Source organism: Hyla sarda, unplaced genomic scaffold, assembly GCF_029499605.1.
Source record: "Hyla sarda isolate aHylSar1 unplaced genomic scaffold, aHylSar1.hap1 scaffold_1793, whole genome shotgun sequence".
Lineage (NCBI taxonomy): Eukaryota > Metazoa > Chordata > Amphibia > Anura > Hylidae > Hyla > Hyla sarda.
This window is the reverse complement of record NW_026608438.1, coordinates 19,009-36,448: the sequence shown is the minus strand read 5'-3', so window position 1 is coordinate 36,448 and position 17,440 is coordinate 19,009. Positions and strand designations below refer to the sequence as shown.

The 17,440-nt window shown below is 49.5% G+C and overlaps 7 pseudogenes; all 7 read right to left on the bottom strand.

The window, feature by feature from the left end:
- Window positions 1-351: 351 nt before the first annotated feature.
- LOC130313929 (5S ribosomal RNA) lies at window positions 352-471 on the bottom strand (annotated as a pseudogene).
- A 2,869-nt stretch (window positions 472-3,340) lies between these two features.
- LOC130313944 (5S ribosomal RNA) lies at window positions 3,341-3,460 on the bottom strand (annotated as a pseudogene).
- A 272-nt stretch (window positions 3,461-3,732) lies between these two features.
- LOC130313931 (5S ribosomal RNA) lies at window positions 3,733-3,852 on the bottom strand (annotated as a pseudogene).
- An 884-nt stretch (window positions 3,853-4,736) lies between these two features.
- On the bottom strand, window positions 4,737-4,856 carry LOC130313937 (5S ribosomal RNA; annotated as a pseudogene).
- A 683-nt stretch (window positions 4,857-5,539) lies between these two features.
- On the bottom strand, window positions 5,540-5,659 carry LOC130313926 (5S ribosomal RNA; annotated as a pseudogene).
- Window positions 5,660-6,924: 1,265 nt separating this feature from the next.
- On the bottom strand, window positions 6,925-7,044 carry LOC130313936 (5S ribosomal RNA; annotated as a pseudogene).
- A 7,322-nt stretch (window positions 7,045-14,366) lies between these two features.
- On the bottom strand, window positions 14,367-14,486 carry LOC130313935 (5S ribosomal RNA; annotated as a pseudogene).
- Between the last annotated feature and the right edge of the window lie 2,954 nt (window positions 14,487-17,440).

Sequence of the window (17,440 nt, the reverse complement as noted above, 5' to 3'; positions counted from 1 at the left end):
CCCTAAGCTGGGTAGCAGTCTGCAATCTGACGAGAGCAGGCGCGTTCAGCTTAGGATGGCTGTTGACAGCTTCACGCCCTTTATACTGTGCATTTAAGCATCAATAAATCCTTTTCCGAATCGGAGCGGAGGGCGGCAACAGATTAAAATGTCAACTGCACCCGGGATTCCCAGCCAGTGTCCCATGCCGGTACTTACCGGGCGCTAAGATCTGTACCAGTCTGCGATCTGACGAGAGCAGGCGCGTTAAGCTTAGGATGGCCGTCGACAGCTTCACACCTTGTATACTGTGGATTTAAGCATCAATAAATTCTTTTCGGAATCGGAGCGGAAGGCAGCAATAGAGCAAAATGTCAACGGCACCCGGGATTCCCAGCCAGTCTCCCATGCCAGTATTTACCGGGCCCTAAGCTGGGTAGCAGTCTGCGATCTGACGAGAGCAGGCGTGTTCAGCTTGGGATGGCCATTGACAGCTTCATGCTTTTTATACTGTGCATTTAAGCATCAATAAATCCTTTTCGGAATCGGAGAGGAAGGCGGCAACAGAGCAAAATGTCAACGGCAGCCAGGATTCCCAGCCAGTGTCCCATGCCGGTACTTACCGGGCCCTAAGATCTGTACCAGTCTGCGATCTGACGAGAGCAGGCGCGTTCAGCTTAGGATGGCCATTGACAGCTTCATGCTTTTTATACTGTGCATTTAAGCATCAATAAATCCTTTTCGGAATCGGAACGGAAGGCGGCAACAGAGCAAAATGTCAACTGCACCCGGGATTCCTAGCCTTACTCCCATGCCGGTACTTACTGGGCCCTAAGCTGCGTAGCAGTCTGCGATCTGACGAGAGCAGGCGTGTTCAGCTTAGGATGGCCGTTGACATCTTCACACCTTGTATACTGTGGATTTAAGCATCAATAAATATTTTTTTTAATCGGAGAGGAAGGCGGCAACAGAGCAAAATATCAATAGCACCTTGGATTGTCAGCTAGTCTCCCATGCCCGTACTTGCCGGGCAGCAGTCTGCGATCTGACAAGAACAGGCGCATTCAGCTTAGGATAGCCGTAGACGGCTTCACACCCTGTATACTGTGGATTTAAGCATCAATAAATCCTTTTCGGAATCGGAGCAAAATGTCTACAGAGCTGCAGAGCTAAATGTCAACAACACCTGAGATTCCCAGCCAGTCTCCCATGCTGGTACTTACCGGTCCCTAAGCTGGGTAGCAGTCTGCAATCTGACGAGAGCAGGCGCGTTCAGCTTATGATGGCCGTTGACAGCTTCACACTTTGTATACTGTGGATTTAAGCATCAATAAATAATTTTCGGAATCGGAGCAGAAACAGAGCAAAATGTCAACTGCACTCGGGATTCCCAGCCAGTCTCCCATGCTGGTACTTACTGGGCCCGAAGCTGGGTAGCAGTCTGCGATCTGAAGAGAACAGGCGCATTCAGCTTAAAATGGCCGTAGACATCTTCACACCCTGTATACTGTGGATTTAAGCATCAATAAATCCTTTTCGGAATCGGAGCGGAAGGCGGCAACAGAGCAAAATGTCTACGACACCTGGGATTCCCAGCCAGTCTCCCATGCTGGTACTTACCGGGCCCTAAGCTGGGTAGCAGTTTGCGATCTGACGAGAGCAGGCACGTTCAGCTTAGGATGGCCGTTGACAGCTTCTTGCCCTTTATACTGTGCATTTAAGCATCAATAAATCCTTTTCGGAATCGGAACGGAAGGCGGCAACAGAGCAAAGTGTCAACGGCAGCCGGGATTCCCAGCCAGTGTCCCATGCCGGTACTTACCGGGCCCTAAGATCTGTACCAGTCTGCGATCTGACGAGAGCAGGCGCGTTCAGCTTAGGATGGCCGTTGACATCTTCATGCCTTGTATACTGTGGATTTAAGCATCAATAAATATTTTTTTAATCGGAGAGGAAGGCAGCAACAGAGAAAAATGTCAATAGCACCTTGGATTGCCAGCCAGTCTCCCATGCCCGTACTTGCCGGGCAGCAGTCTGCGATCTGACAAGAACAGGTGCATTCAGCTTAGGATAGCCGTAGACGGCTTCACACCCTGTATACTGTGGATTTAAGCATCAATAAATCCTTTTCGGAATCGGAGCAAAATGTCTACAGAGCTACAGAGCAAAATGTCAACAACACCTGAGATTCCCAGCCAGTCTCCCATGCTGTTACTTACCGGGCCCTAAGCTGGGTAGCAGTCTGCGATCTGACGAGAGCAGGCGCGTTCAGCTTAGGATGGCCGTTGACAGCTTCACGCTCTTTATACTGTGCATTTAAGCATCAATAAATCCTTTTCCGAATCGGAGAGGAAGGCGGCAACAGATTAAAATGTCAACTGCACCCGGGATTCCAAGCCAGTCTCCCATGCTGGTACTTACCAGGCCCTAAGCTGGGTAGCAGTCTGCAATCTGACGAGAGCAGGCGCGTTCAGCTTAGGTTGGCCGTTGACAGCTTCACACGTTGTATAATGTGCATTTAAGCATCAATAAATCCTTTTCGGAATCGGAACGGAAGGCGGCAACAGAGCAAAATGTCAACGGCAGCCGGGATTCCCAGCCAGTGTAACATGCCGGTATTTACCGGGCCCTAAGATCTGTACCAGTCTGCGATCTGACGAGAGCAGGCGCGTTAAGCTTAGGATGGCCGTCAACAGCTTCACACCTTGTATACTGTGGATTTAAGCATCAATAAATTCTTTTCGGAATCGGAACGGAAGGCGGCAACAGAGCAAAATGTCAACTGCACCCGGGATTCCCAGCCAGTCTCCCATGCCGGTACTTACTGGGCCCTAAGCTGGGTAGCAGTCTGCGATATGACGAGAGCAGGCGCGTTCAGCTTAGTATGGCCGTTGACATCTTCACGCCTTGTATATTGTGGATTTAAGCATCAATAAATATTTTTATTAATCGGAGAGGAAGGCGGCAACAGAGCAAAATGTCAATGGCACCTTGGATTGCCAGCCAGTCTCCCATGCCGGTAACTAGTCTGCGATCTGAGGAGAGGAGGCACGTTCAGGCTTAGGATGGCCGTTGACAGCTTCACACCCTGTATATTGTGGATTTAAGCATCAATAAATCCTTTTCCGAATCTTAGCGGAAGGCGGCAACAGATTAAAATGTCAACTGCACCCGAGATTCCCAGCCAGTCTCCCATGCTGGTACTTACCAGGCCCTAAGCTGGGTAGCAGACTGCAATCTGACGAGAGCAGGCGCGTTCAGCTTAGGATGGCCGTCGACAGCTTCACACCTTGTATACTGTGGATTTAAGCATCAATAAATTCTTTTCGGAATCGGAGCGGAAGGCAGCAATGGAGCAAAATGTCAACGGCACCCGGGATTCCCAGCCAGTCTCCCATGCCAGTACTTACCGGGCCCCAAGCTGGGTAGCAGTCTGCGATCTGACGAGAGCAGGCACGTTCAGCTTAGGATGGCCATTGACAGCTTCATGCTTTTTATACTGTGCATTTAAGCATCAATAAATCCTTTTCGAAATCGGAGAGGATGGCGGCAACAGAGCAAAATGTCAATAGCACCTTGGATTGCCAGCCAGTCTCCCATGCCCGTACTTGCCGGGCAGCAGTCTGCGATCTGACAAGAACAGGCACATTCAGCTTAGGATAGCCGTAGACGGCTTCACACCCTGTATACTGTGGATTTAAGCATCAATAAATCCTTTTCGGAATCGGAGCGGAAGGCGGCTACAGAGCAAAATGTCAACAACACCTGGGATTCCCAGCCAGTCTCCCATGCTGGTACTTACCGGGCCCTAAGCTGGGTAGCAGTCTGCGATCTGACGAGAGCAGGCGCATTAAGCTTAGGATGGCCGTTGACCGCTTCACGCCCTTTATACTGTGCATTTAAGCATCAATAAATCCTTTTCCGAATCAGAGCGGAAGGCGGCAACAGATTAAAATGTCAACTGCACCCGGGATTCCCAGCCAGTCTCCCATGCTGGTACTTACCAGGCCCTAAGCTGGGTAGCGGTCTGCGATCTGACGAGAGCAGGCGCATTCAGCTTAGGATTGGCGTTGCCAGCTTCACACGTTTTATACTGTGCATTTAAGCATCAATAAATCCTTTTCGGAATCGGAATGGAACGGAAGGCCTCAACAGAGCAAAATGTCAACGGCAGCCGGGATTCCCAGCCAGTGTCCCATGCCGGTACTTACCGGGCCCTAAGATCTGTACCAGTCTGCGATCTGACGAGAGCAGGCGCGTTAAGCTTAGGATAGCCGTCTACAGCTTCACACCTTGTATACTGTGGATTTAAGCATCAATAAATTATTTTCGGAATCGGAACGGAAGGCGGCAACAGAGCAAAATGTCAACTGCACCCGGGATTCCCAGCCAGTCTCCCATGCCGGTACCTACTGGGCCCTAAGCTGGGTAGCAGTCTGCGATATGACGAGAACAGGCGCGTTCAGCTTAGGATGGCCGTTGACATCTTCACGCCTTGTATATTGTGGATTTAAGCATCAATAAATATTTTTATTAATCGTAGAGGAAGGCGGCAACAGAGCAAAATGTCAATGGCACCTTGGATTGCCAGCCAGTCTCCTATGCCGGTAACTGCCGGGCAGCAGTCTGCGATCTGAGGAGAGCAGGCACGTTCAGGCTTAGGATGGCCGTTGACAGCTTCACACCCTGTATATTGTGGATTTAAGCATCAATAAATCATTTTCCAAATCGGAGCGGAAGGCGGCAACAGATTAAAATGTCAACTGCACCCGGGATTCCCAGCCAGTCTCCCATGCTGGTACTTACCAGGCCCTAAGCTGGGTAGCAGTCTGCGATCTGACGAGAGCAGGCGCGTTCAGCTTAGGATGGCCGTTGACAGCTTCACACTTTGTATACTGTGGATTTAAGAATCAATAAATAATTTTTCGGAATCGGAACGGAAGGCGGCAACAGAGCAAAATGTCAACGGCAGCCGGGATTCCCAGCAAGTGTCCCATGCCGGTACTTACCGGGCCCTAAGATCTGTACCAGTCTGCGATCTGACGAAAGCAGGCGCATTAAGCTTAGGATGGCCGTCGACAGCTTCACACCTTGTATACTGTGGATTTAAGCATCAATAAATTATTTTCGGAATCGACGCGGAAGGCAGCAATAGAGCAATATGTCAATAGCACCCGGGATTCCCAGCCAGTCTCCCATGCCAGTACTTACCGGGCCCTAAGCTGGGTAGCAGTCTGCGATCTGACGAGAGCAGGCGCGTTCAGCTTAGGATGGCCGATGACATCTTCACGCTTTGTATACTGTGTATTTAAGCATCAATAAATATTTCTTTTAATCGGAAAGGAAGGCGGCAACAGAGCAAAATGTCAATAGCACCTTGGATTGCCAGCCAGTCTCCCATGCCCGTACTTGCCGGGCAGCAGTCTGCGATCTGATAAGAACAGGCGCATTCAGCTTAGGATAGCCGTAGACGGCTTCACACCCTGTATACTGTGGATTTAAGCATCAATAAATCCTTTTCGGAATCGGAGCAAAATGTCTACAGAGCTACAGAGCAAAATGTCAACAACACCTGATATTCCCAGCCAGTCTCCCATGCTGGTACTTACCGGGCCCTAAGCTGGGTAGCAGTCTGCGATCTGACGAGAGCAGGCGCGTTCAGCTTAGGATGGCCGTTGACAGCTTCACGCCCTTTATACTGTGCATTTAAGCATCAATAAATCCTTTTCGGAATCGTAGAGGAAGGCGGCAACAGAGCAAAATGTCAATAGCACCTTGGATTGCCAGCCAGTCTCCCATGCCCGTACTTGCCGGGCAGCAGTCTGCGATCTGACAAGAACAGGCACATTCAGCTTAGGATGGCCGTTGACGGCTTCATGCCCTTAATACTGTGCATTTAAGCATCAATAAATCCTTTTCCGAATCGGAGCGGAAGGCGGCAACAGATTAAAATGTCAACTGCACCCGGGATTCCCAGCCAGTCTCCCATGCTAGTGCTTACCAGGCCCTAAGCTGGGTAGCAGTCTGCGATCTGACGAGAGCAGGCGCGTTCAGCTTAGGATGGCCGTTGACAGCTTCACACTTTGTATACTGTGCATTTAAGCATCAATAAATCCTTTTCGGAATCGGAACGGAAGGCGGCAACAGAGCAAAATGTTAACGGCAGAAGGGATTACCAGCCAGTCTCCCATGCCGGTACTTACCGGGCCCTAAGATCTGTACCAGTCTGCGATCTGACGAGAGCAGGCGCGTTAAGCTTAGGATGGCCGTCGACAGCTTCACACCTTGTATACTGTGGATTTAAGCATCAATAAATTCTTTTCGGAATCGGAGCGGAAGGCAGCAATAGAGCAAGATTTCAACGGCAACCGGGATTCCAAGCCAGTCTCCCATGCCAGTACTTGCCGGGCCCAAAGCTGGGTAGCAGTCTGCAATCTGACGAGAGCAGGCGCGTTCAGCTTAGGATGGCCATTGACAGCTTCATGCTTTTTATACTGTGCATTTAAGCATCAATAAATCCTTTTCGGAATCGGAACAGAAGGCGGCAACAGAGCAAAATATCAACTGCACCTGGGATTCCCAGCCAGTCTCCCATACTTACTGGGCACTAAGCTGGGTAGCAGTCTGCGATCTGACGAGAGCAGGCGCGTTCAGCTTAGGATGGCCGTTGACATCTTTACGCCTTGTATATTGTGGATTTAAGCATCAATAAATATTTTTATTAATCGGAGAGGAAGGCGGCAACAGAGCAAAATGTCAATGGCACCTTGGATTGCCAGCCAGTCTCCCATGCCGGTATCTGCCGGGCAGCAGTCTGCGATCTGAGGAGAGCAGGCACGTTCAGGCTTAGAATGGCCGTTGACAGCTTCACACCCTGTATGTTGTGGATTTAAGCATCAATAAATCCTTTTCCGAATCGGAGCGTAAGGCGGCAACAGATTAAAATGTCAACTGCACCCGGGATTCCCAGCCAGTCTCCCATGCTGGTACTTACCAGGCCCTAAGCTGGGTAGCAGTCTGCGATCTGACGAGAGCAGGCGCGTTCAGCTTAGGATGGCCGTTGACAGCTTCACACTTTGTATACTGTGGATTTAAGCATCAATAAATAATTTTCGGAATCGGAACAGAAACAGAGCAAAATGTCAACTGCACCCGGGATTCCCAGCCAGTCTCCCATGCCGGTACTTACCAGGCCCGAAGCTGGGTAGCAGTCTGCGATCTGACGAGAACAGGCGCATTCAGCTTAGGATGGCCGTAGACATCTTCACACCCTGTATACTGTGGATTTAAGCATCAATAAATCCTTTTCGGAATCGGAGCGGAAGGCGGCAACAGATTAAAATGTCAACTGCACCCGGGATTCCCAGCCAGTCTCCCATGCTGGTACTTACCAGGCCCTAAGCTGGGTATCAGTCTGCGATCTGACGAGAGCAGGCGCGTTCAGCTTAGGATGGCCGTTGACAGCTTCACACTTTATATACTGTGCATTTAAGCATCAATAAATCCTTTTCGGAATCGGATAGGAAGGCGGCAACAGAGCAAAATGTCAACGACACTTGGGATTCCCAGCCAGTCTCCCATGCTGGTACTTAACGGGCCCTAAGCGGGGTAGCAGTCTGCGATCTGACGAGAGCAGGCGCGTTCAGCTTAGGATGGCCGTTGACAGCTTCTCGTCCTTTATACTGTGCATTTAAGCATCAATAAATCCTTTTCGGAATCGGAACGGAAGGCGGCAACAGAGCAAAATGTCAACGGCAGCCGGGATTCCCAGCCAGTGTCCCATGCCGGTACTTAAGATCTGTACCAGTCTGCGATCTGACGAGAGCAGGCGCGTTCAGCTTAGGATGGCCGTTGACAGCTTCACACTTTGTACACTGTGCATTTAAGCATCAATAAATCCTTTTCGGAATCGGAACGGAAGGCGGCAACAGAGCAAAATGTCAACGGCAGCCGGGATTCCCAGCCAGTGTCCCATGCCGGTACTTACCGGGCCCTAAGATCTGTACCAGTCTGCGATCTGACGAGAGCAGGCGCGTTAAGCTTAGGATGGCCGTCGACAGCTTCACACCTTGTATACTGTGGATTTAAGCATCGATAAATTATTTTCGGAATCGGAGCGGAAGGCAGCAATAGAGCAAGATGTCAACGGCAACCGGGATTCCCAGCCAGTCTCCCATGCCAGTACTTACCGGGCCCAAAGCTGGGTAGCAGTCTGCAATCTGACGAGAACAGGCGTGTTCAGCTTAGGATGGCCATTGACAGCTTCATGCTTTTTATACTGTGCATTTAAGCATCAATATATCCTTTTCGGAATCGGAACAGAAGGCGGCAACAGAGCAAAATATCAACTGCACCTGGGATTCCCAGCCAGTCTCCCATGCCGGTACTTACTGGGCCCTAAGCTGGGTAGCAGTCTGCGCTCTGACGAGAGCAGGCGCGTTCAGCTTAGGATGGCCGTTGACATCTTTATGCTTTGTATATTGTGGATTTAAGCATCAATAAATATTTTTATTAATCGGAGAGGAAGGCGGCAACAGAGCAAAATGTCAATGGCACCTTGGATTGCCAGCCAGTCTCCCATGTCGATACTTGCCGGGCAGCAGCCTGCGATCTGAGGAGAGCAGGCACGATCAGCTTAGCATGGCCGTTGACAGCATCACGCCTTGTATACTGTGGATTTAAGCATCAATAAATCCCTTTCAGAATCGGAGCGGAAGGCGACAACAGAGCAAAATGTCAACTGCACCCGGGATTCCCAGCCAGTCTCCCACGCTGGTACTTACCAGGCCCTAAGCTGGGTAGCAGTCTGCGATCTGACAGGAGCAGGCGCATCCAGCTTAGGATGGCCGTTGACAACTTCACACCCTTTATACTGTGGATTTAAGCTTCAATAAATCTTTTTCAAAATCGGAACGGAAGACGGCAACAGAGCAAAATGTCAACTGCACCTGGGTTTCCCAGCCAGTCTCCCATGCTGGTACTTACCGGGCCCAAAGCGGGGTAGCAGTCGGCGATCTGACGAGAGCAGGCGTGTTCAGCTAAGGATGGCCGTTGACAGCTTCACACCCTGTACACTGTCGATTTAAGCATCATAAATCCTTTTAGGAATCGGAGCGGAAGGTGGAAACACAGCAAAATGTCAATGGCACCTTGAATTGCCAGCCAGTCACCCATGTCGGGCAGCAGTCTGCTATCTGACGAGAGCAGGCGCGTTCAGCTTAGGATGGCCGTTGACAGCTTCACTCTTTGTATACTGTGGATACTGTGGATTTAAGCATCAATTAATCCTTTTTGGAATCGGAGCGGAAGGCGGCAACAGAGAAAAATGCCAACTGAACCCGGGATTCCCAGCCAGTCACCCATGCCAGTACTTGCCGGGCAGCAGTCTGCGTCCTGAGGAGAGCAGGTACGTTCAGCTTAGGAAGGCTGTTGACAGCTTCACGCCTTGTATACTGTGGATTTAAGCATCAATAAATCCTTTTCGGAATCGGAACGGAAGGCGGCAACAGAGAAAAATGTCAACTGCACCCGGGATTCCCAGCCAGTCTCCCATGCCGGTACTTACCGGGCCCTAAGTTGGGTAGCAGTCTGCAATCTGACGAGAGCAGGCGCGTTCAGCTTAGGATGGCCGTTGACAGCTTCACTCTTTGTATACTGTGGATTTAAGCATCAATAAATATTTTTATTAATCGGAGAGGAAGGCGGCAACAGAGCAAAATGTCAATGGCACCTTGCATTGCCAGCCAGTCTCCCATGCCGGTACATGCCAGGCAGCAGTCTGTGATCTGAGGAGAGCAGGCACGTTCAGCTTAGGATGGCCGTTGACAGCTTCACGCCTTGTATACTGTGGATTTAAGCATCAATAAATCCTTTTCGGAATCGGAACGGAAGGCGGCAACAGAGAAAAATGCCAACTGAACCCGGGATTCCCAGCCAGTCACCCATGCCAGTACTTGCCGGGCAGCAGTCTGCGTCCTGAGGAGAGCAGGTACGTTCAGCTTAGGAAGGCTGTTGACAGCTTCACGCCTTGTATACTGTGGATTTAAGCATCAATAAATCCTTTTCGGAATCGGAACGGAAGGCGGCAACAGAGAAAAATGTCAACTGCACCCGGGATTCCCAGCCAGTCTCCCATGCCGGTACTTACCGGTAGTGTTGAGCGGCATAGGCCATATTCGAATTCGCGAATATTCGCGAATATATGGACGAATATTCGTCATATATTCGCGAATATTCGCATATCCGTTATATCCTCGTTTTATTTTCGCGTATGCGAAAATACGCGCATGCGAAAATTAGCATATGTGGAAATTCGCATATGCGAAAATTAGCATATGCTAATTTTCGTATATGCGAATTTTCGCACGCCAGTCTCACACAGTAGTATTACAGCCTTCTTTACACCACACAAGCTGGAAGCAGAGAGGGGTGATCACTGTGATGTGTACTGTGAAGAAAAAAAAAGAAAAAAAAAAAGAAAAAAAAAAAAAAAAAACTAATATTCGTAATTACGAATATATAGCGCTATATTCGCGAAATTCGCGAATTCGCGAATATGCGATATTCGCGAATAATATTCGAATTGCGAATATTCGCGAGCAACACTACTTACCAGGCCCTAAGTTGGGTAGCAGTCTGCAATCTGACGAGAGCAGGCGCGTTCAGCTTAGGATGGCCGTTGACAGCTTCACTCTTTGTATACTGTGGATTTAAGCATCAATAAATATTTTTATTAATCGGAGAGGAAGGCGGCAACAGAGCAAAATGTAAATGGCACCTTGCATTGCCAGCCAGTCTCCCATGCCGGTACATGCCAGGCAGCAGTCTGTGATCTGAGGAGAGCAGGCACGTTCAGCTTAGGATGGCCGTTGACAGCTTCACGCCTTGTATACTGTGGATTTAAGCATCAATAAATCCTTTTCGGAATCGGAGCGGAAGGCGGCAACAGAGAAAAATGTCAACTGCACCTGGGATTCCGAGCCAGTCTCCCATGCTGGTACTTACCAGGACCTAAGCTGGGTAGCAGTCTGTAATCTGACGGGAGCAGGCGCGTTCAGCTTAGGATGGCCGTTGACAGTTTCACACCTTGTATACTGTGGATTTAAGCATCAATAAATCATTTTCGGAATCAGAGCTGAAGGCGTCAACAGAGCAAAACGTCAACGGCACCTGGGATTCCCTGCCAGTCTCCCATGCTGGTACTTACCAGGCTCTAAGCTGAGTAGCAATTTGCGATCTGCCGAGAGTAGGTGCGTTCAGCTTAGGATGGCGGTTGACAGCTTCTTGCCTTGTATACTGTGGATTTAAGCATCAATAAATCCTTTTCAAAATCGAAACAGAGCAAAATGTCAACTGCACCCGGGATTCCCAGCCAGTCTCCCATGCTGTTACTTACCAGGCCCTAAGCTGGGTAGCAGTCTGCGATCTGATGAGAACAGGCGCATTCAGCTTAGAATGGCCGTAGACATTTTCACACCCTGTATACTGTGGATTTAAGCATCAATAAATCCTTTTCGTAATCGAAGCGGAAGGCGGCAACAGAGCAAAATGTCAATATCACCTGGGATTCCCAGTCAGTCTCCCATGCTGGTACTTACCGGGCCCTAAGCTGGGTAGCAGTCTGCGATCTGACGAGAGCAGGCGCGTTCAGCTTAGGATGTTGACAGCTTCACGCTCTTTATACTGTGAATTTAAGCATCAATAAATCCTTTTCGTAATCGGAACGGAAGGCGGCAACAGAGCAAAACGTCAACGGCACCTGGGATTCCCTGCCAGTGTCCCATGCTGGTACTTACCGGGCCCTAAGATCTGTACCAGTCTGCGTCCTGAGGAGAGCAGGTACGTTCAGCTTAGGAAGGCTGTTGACAGCTTCACGCCTTGTATACTGTGGATTTAAGCATCAATAAATCCTTTTCGGAATCGGAACGGAAGGCGGCAACAGAGAAAAATGTCAACTGCACCCGGGATTCCCAGCCAGTCTCCCATGCCGGTACTTACCGGTAGTGTTGAGCGGCATAGGCCATATTCGAATTCGCGAATATTCGCGAATATATGGACGAATATTCGTCATATATTCGCGAATATTCGCATATCCGTTATATCCTCGTTTTATTTTCGCGTATGCGAAAATACGCGCATGCGAAAATTAGCATATGTGGAAATTCGCATATGCGAAAATTAGCATATGCTAATTTTCGTATATGCGAATTTTCGCACGCCAGTCTCACACAGTAGTATTACAGCCTTCTTTACACCACACAAGCTGGAAGCAGAGAGGGGTGATCACTGTGATGTGTACTGTGAAGAAAAAAAAAGAAAAAAAAAAAGAAAAAAAAAAAAAAAAAAACTAATATTCGTAATTACGAATATATAGCGCTATATTCGCGAAATTCGCGAATTCGCGAATATGCGATATTCGCGAATAATATTCGAATTGCGAATATTCGCGAGCAACACTACTTACCGGGCCCTAAGTTGGGTAGCAGTCTGCAATCTGACGAGAGCAGGCGCGTTCAGCTTAGGATGGCCGTTGACAGCTTCACTCTTTGTATACTGTGGATTTAAGCATCAATAAATATTTTTATTAATCGGAGAGGAAGGCGGCAACAGAGCAAAATGTAAATGGCACCTTGCATTGCCAGCCAGTCTCCCATGCCGGTACATGCCAGGCAGCAGTCTGTGATCTGAGGAGAGCAGGCACGTTCAGCTTAGGATGGCCGTTGACAGCTTCACGCCTTGTATACTGTGGATTTAAGCATCAATAAATCCTTTTCGGAATCGGAGCGGAAGGCGGCAACAGAGAAAAATGTCAACTGCACCTGGGATTCCGAGCCAGTCTCCCATGCTGGTACTTACCAGGACCTAAGCTGGGTAGCAGTCTGTAATCTGACGGGAGCAGGCGCGTTCAGCTTAGGATGGCCGTTGACATTTTCACACCTTGTATACTGTGGATTTAAGCATCAATAAATCATTTTCGGAATCAGAGCTGAAGGCGTCAACAGAGCAAAACGTCAACGGCACCTGGGATTCCCTGCCAGTCTCCCATGCTGGTACTTACCAGGCTCTAAGCTGAGTAGCAATTTGCGATCTGCCGAGAGTAGGTGCGTTCAGCTTAGGATGGCGGTTGACAGCTTCTTGCCTTGTATACTGTGGATTTAAGCATCAATAAATCCTTTTCAAAATCGAAACAGAGCAAAATGTAAACTGCACCCGGGATTCCCAGCCAGTCTCCCATGCTGTTACTTACCAGGCCCTAAGCTGGGTAGCAGTCTGCGATCTGATGAGAACAGGCGCATTCAGCTTAGAATGGCCGTAGACATTTTCACACCCTGTATACTGTGGATTTAAGCATCAATAAATCCTTTTCGTAATCGAAGCGGAAGGCGGCAACAGAGCAAAATGTCAATATCACCTGGGATTCCCAGTCAGTCTCCCATGCTGGTACTTACCGGGCCCTAAGCTGGGTAGCAGTCTGCGATCTGACGAGAGCAGGCGCGTTCAGCTTAGGATGTTGACAGCTTCACGCTCTTTATACTGTGAATTTAAGCATCAATAAATCCTTTTCGTAATCGGAACGGAAGGCGGCAACAGAGCAAAACGTCAACGGCACCTGGGATTCCCTGCCAGTGTCCCATGCTGGTACTTACCGGGCCCTAAGATCTGTACCAGTCTGCGATCTGACGAGAGCAGGCGCGTTAAGCTTAGGATGGGCGTCGACAGCTTCACACCTTGTATACTGTGGATTTAAGCATCAATAAATCCTTTTCGGAATCGGAGCAAAATGTCAACGGCACTCGGGATTCCCAGCCAGTCTCCCAAGCCTGTACTTACCGGGCCCTAAGCTGGATAGCAGTCTGCGATCTGATGAGAGCAGGCGCGTTCAGCTTAGGATGGCCGTTGACAGGTTCGCGACTTTTATACTGTGCATTTAAGCATCAATAAATCCTTTTCGGAATTGGAACGGAAGGCCTCAACAGAGCAAAATGTCAACTGCACCCAGGATTCCCAGCCAGTCTCCCATGCCGGTACTTACCAGGCCCTAAGCTGGGGAGCCGTCTGCAATCTGACGAGAGCAAGCACGTACAGCTTAGGATGGCCATTGACAGCTTCACACCCTTTATACTGTGGATTTAAGCATCAATAAATCCTTTTCGGAATCTGAGCGGAAGGCGGCAGCAGAGCAAAACATCAACGGCACCTGAGATTCCCAGCCAGTCTCCCATGCCAGTACTTACCGGGCCCTGAGCTGGGTAGCAGTCTGCGATCTGACGAGAGCAGGTGCGTTCAGCTTAGGACGGCCGTTGACACCTTCTTGCCTTTTATACTGTGCATTTAAGCATCAATAAATCCTTTTTGTAATCGGAGCAGAAGGCGTCTACAGAGCAAAATGTCGACGACACCTGGCATTCCCAGCCAGTCTCCCATGCTGGTACTTACCGGGCCCTAAGCTGAGTAGCAATTTGCGATCTGACGAGAGCAGGCGCGTTCAGCTTAGGATGGCCGTCGACAGCTTCACACCTTGTATACTGTGGATTTAAGCAGCAATAAATCCTTTTCGGAATCGGAGCAGAAGGCGTCAACAGAGCGAAACATCAACAGCACCCGGGATTCCCAGCCAGCCTCCCATGCCGGTACTTACCGGGCCCTAAGCTGAGTAGCAGTCTGCGATCTGACGAGAGCAGGCACATTCAGCTTAGGATGGCCATTCACAGCTTCTCACCCTTTATACTGTGGATTTAAGCATCAAAAAATCCTTTTCGGAATCGGAGCGGAAGGCGGCAACTTAGCAAAATGTCAACTGCACCTTGGATTCCCAGCCAGTCTGCCACGCTGGTACTTACCGGGCCCTAAGCTGGGTAGCAGTCTGCGATCTGACCAGAGCAGGTGCGTTCAGCTTAGGATGGCCGTTGACAGCTTCACACCCTGTATATTGTGGATTTAAGCATCAATAAATCCTTTTCGGAATCGGAACGGAAGGCGGCAACAGAGAAAAATGCCAACTGAACCCGGGATTCCCAGCCAGTGTCCCATGCCGGTATTTACCGGGCCCAAAGCTAGGTAGCAGTCTGCGATCTTACGAGAGCAGGCACGTTTAGCTTAGGATGGCCGTTGACAGCTTCACGCTTTGTATACTGTGGATTTAAGCATCAATAAATCCTTTTCGGAATCGGAGCAGAAAGCGGCAACAGAGCAAAATGTCAACTGCACCCGGGATTCCCAGCCAGTCTCCCAGGCTGGTACTTACCAGGCCATAAGCTGGGTAGCAGTCTGCGATCTGACTAGAGCAGACGCATTCAGCTTAGGATGGCCATTGACAGCTTCATGCTTTTTATACTGTGCATTTAATCATCAATAAATCCTTTTCGAAATCGGAACGGAAGGCGGCAACAGAGCAAAATGTCAACTGCACCCGGGATTCCCAGCCAGTCTCCCATGCCGGTACTTACTGGGCCCTAAGCTGCGTAGCAGTCTGCGATCTGACGAGAGCAGGCGCGTTCAGCTTAGGATGGCCGTTGACATCTTCACGCCTTGTATACTGTGGATTTAAGCATCAATAAATATTTTTTTTAATCTGAGAGGAAGGCGGCAACAGAGCAAAATGTCAATAGCACCTTGGATTGCCAGCCAGACTCTCATGCCCATACTTGCCGGGCAGCAGTCTGCAATCTGACAAGAACAGGCGCATTCAGCTTAGGATAGCCGTAGACGGCTTCACACCCTGTATACTGTGGATTTAAGCATCAATAAATCCTTTTCGGAATCGGAGCAAAATGGCTACAGAGCTACAGAGCAAAATGTCAACAAAACCTGATATTCCCAGCCAGTCTCCCATGCTGGTACTTACCGGGCCCTAAGCTGGGTAGCAGTCTGCGATCTGACGAGAGCAGGCGCGTTCAGCTTAGGATGGCTGTTGACAGCTTCATGCCCTTTATACTGTGCATTTAAGCATCAATAAATCCTTTTCGGAATCGGAGAGGAAGGCGGCAACAGAGCAAAATGTCAACGACACCTGGGATTCCCAGCCAGTCTCCCATGCTGGTACTTACCGGGCCCTAAGCTGGGTAGCAGTCTGCGATCTGAAGAGAGCAGGCGCGTTCAGTTTAGGATGGCCGTCGACAGCTTCACACCTTGTATACTGTGGATTTAAGCATCAATAAATTATTTTCGGAATCGGAGCGGAAGGCAGCAATAGAGCAAAATGTCAATGGCACCCGGGATTCCCAGCCAGTCTTCCATGCCAGTACTTACCGGGCCCTAAGGTGGGTAGCAGTCTGCGATCTGACGAGAGCAGGCACGTTCAGCTTAGGATGGCCATTGACAGCTTCATGCTTTTTATACTGTGCATTTAAGCATAAATAAATCCTTTTCGGAATCAGAGAGGAAGGCGGCAACAGAGCAAAATGTCAATAGCACCTTGGATTGCCAGCCAGTCTCCCATGCCCGTGCTTTCCCGGGCAGCAGTCTGTGATCTGACAAGAACAGGCACATTCAGCTTAGGATAGCCGTAGACGGCTTCACACCCTGTATACTGTGGATTTAAGCATCAATAAATCCTTTTCGGAATCGGAGCGGAAGGCGGCAACAGAGCAAAATGTCAACGACACTTGGGATTCCCAGCCAGTCTCCCATGCTGGTACTTACCGGGCCCAAAGCTAGGTAGCAGTCTGCGATCTGACAAGAGCAGGCGCGTTCAGCTTAAGATGGCCGTTGACAGCTTCACACCCTTTATACTGTGGATTTAAGCATCAATAAATCCTTTTCGGAATCCGAGCGGAAGGCAGCAACAGAGCAAAACGTTAACGGCACCCGGGATTCCCAGCCAGTCTCCCATGCCGGTACTTACTGGGCCCAAAGCTAGGTAGCAGTCTGCGATCTGACAAGAGCAGGCACGTTTAGCTTAGGATGGCCATTGACAGCTTCACGCCTTGTATACTGTGGATTTAAGCATCAATAAATTCTTTTCGGAATCGGAGCGGAAGGTGGCAACAGAGCAAAATGTCAACAACACCTGGGATTCCCAGCCAGTCTTCCATGCCAGTACTTACCACGCCCTAAGCTGGGTAGCAGTCTGCAATCTGACGAGAGCAGGCGCGTTCAGCTTAGGATGGCCATTGACAGCTTCATGCTTTTTATACTGTGCATTTAAGCATCAATAAATCCTTTTCGGAATCGGAGAGGAAGGCGGCAACAGAGCAAAATGTCAACTGCACCCGGGATTCCCAGCCAGTCTCCCATGCCGGTACTTACTGGGCCCTAAGCTGCGTAGCAGTCTGCGATCTGACGAGAGCAGGCGCGTTCAGCTTAGGATGGCCGTTGACATCTTCACGCCTTGTATACTGTGGATTTAAGCATCAATAAATATTTTTTTTAATCTGAGAGGAAGGCGGCAACAGAGCAAAATGTCAATAGCACCTTGGATTGCCAGCCAGACTCTCATGCCCATACTTGCCGGGCAGCAGTC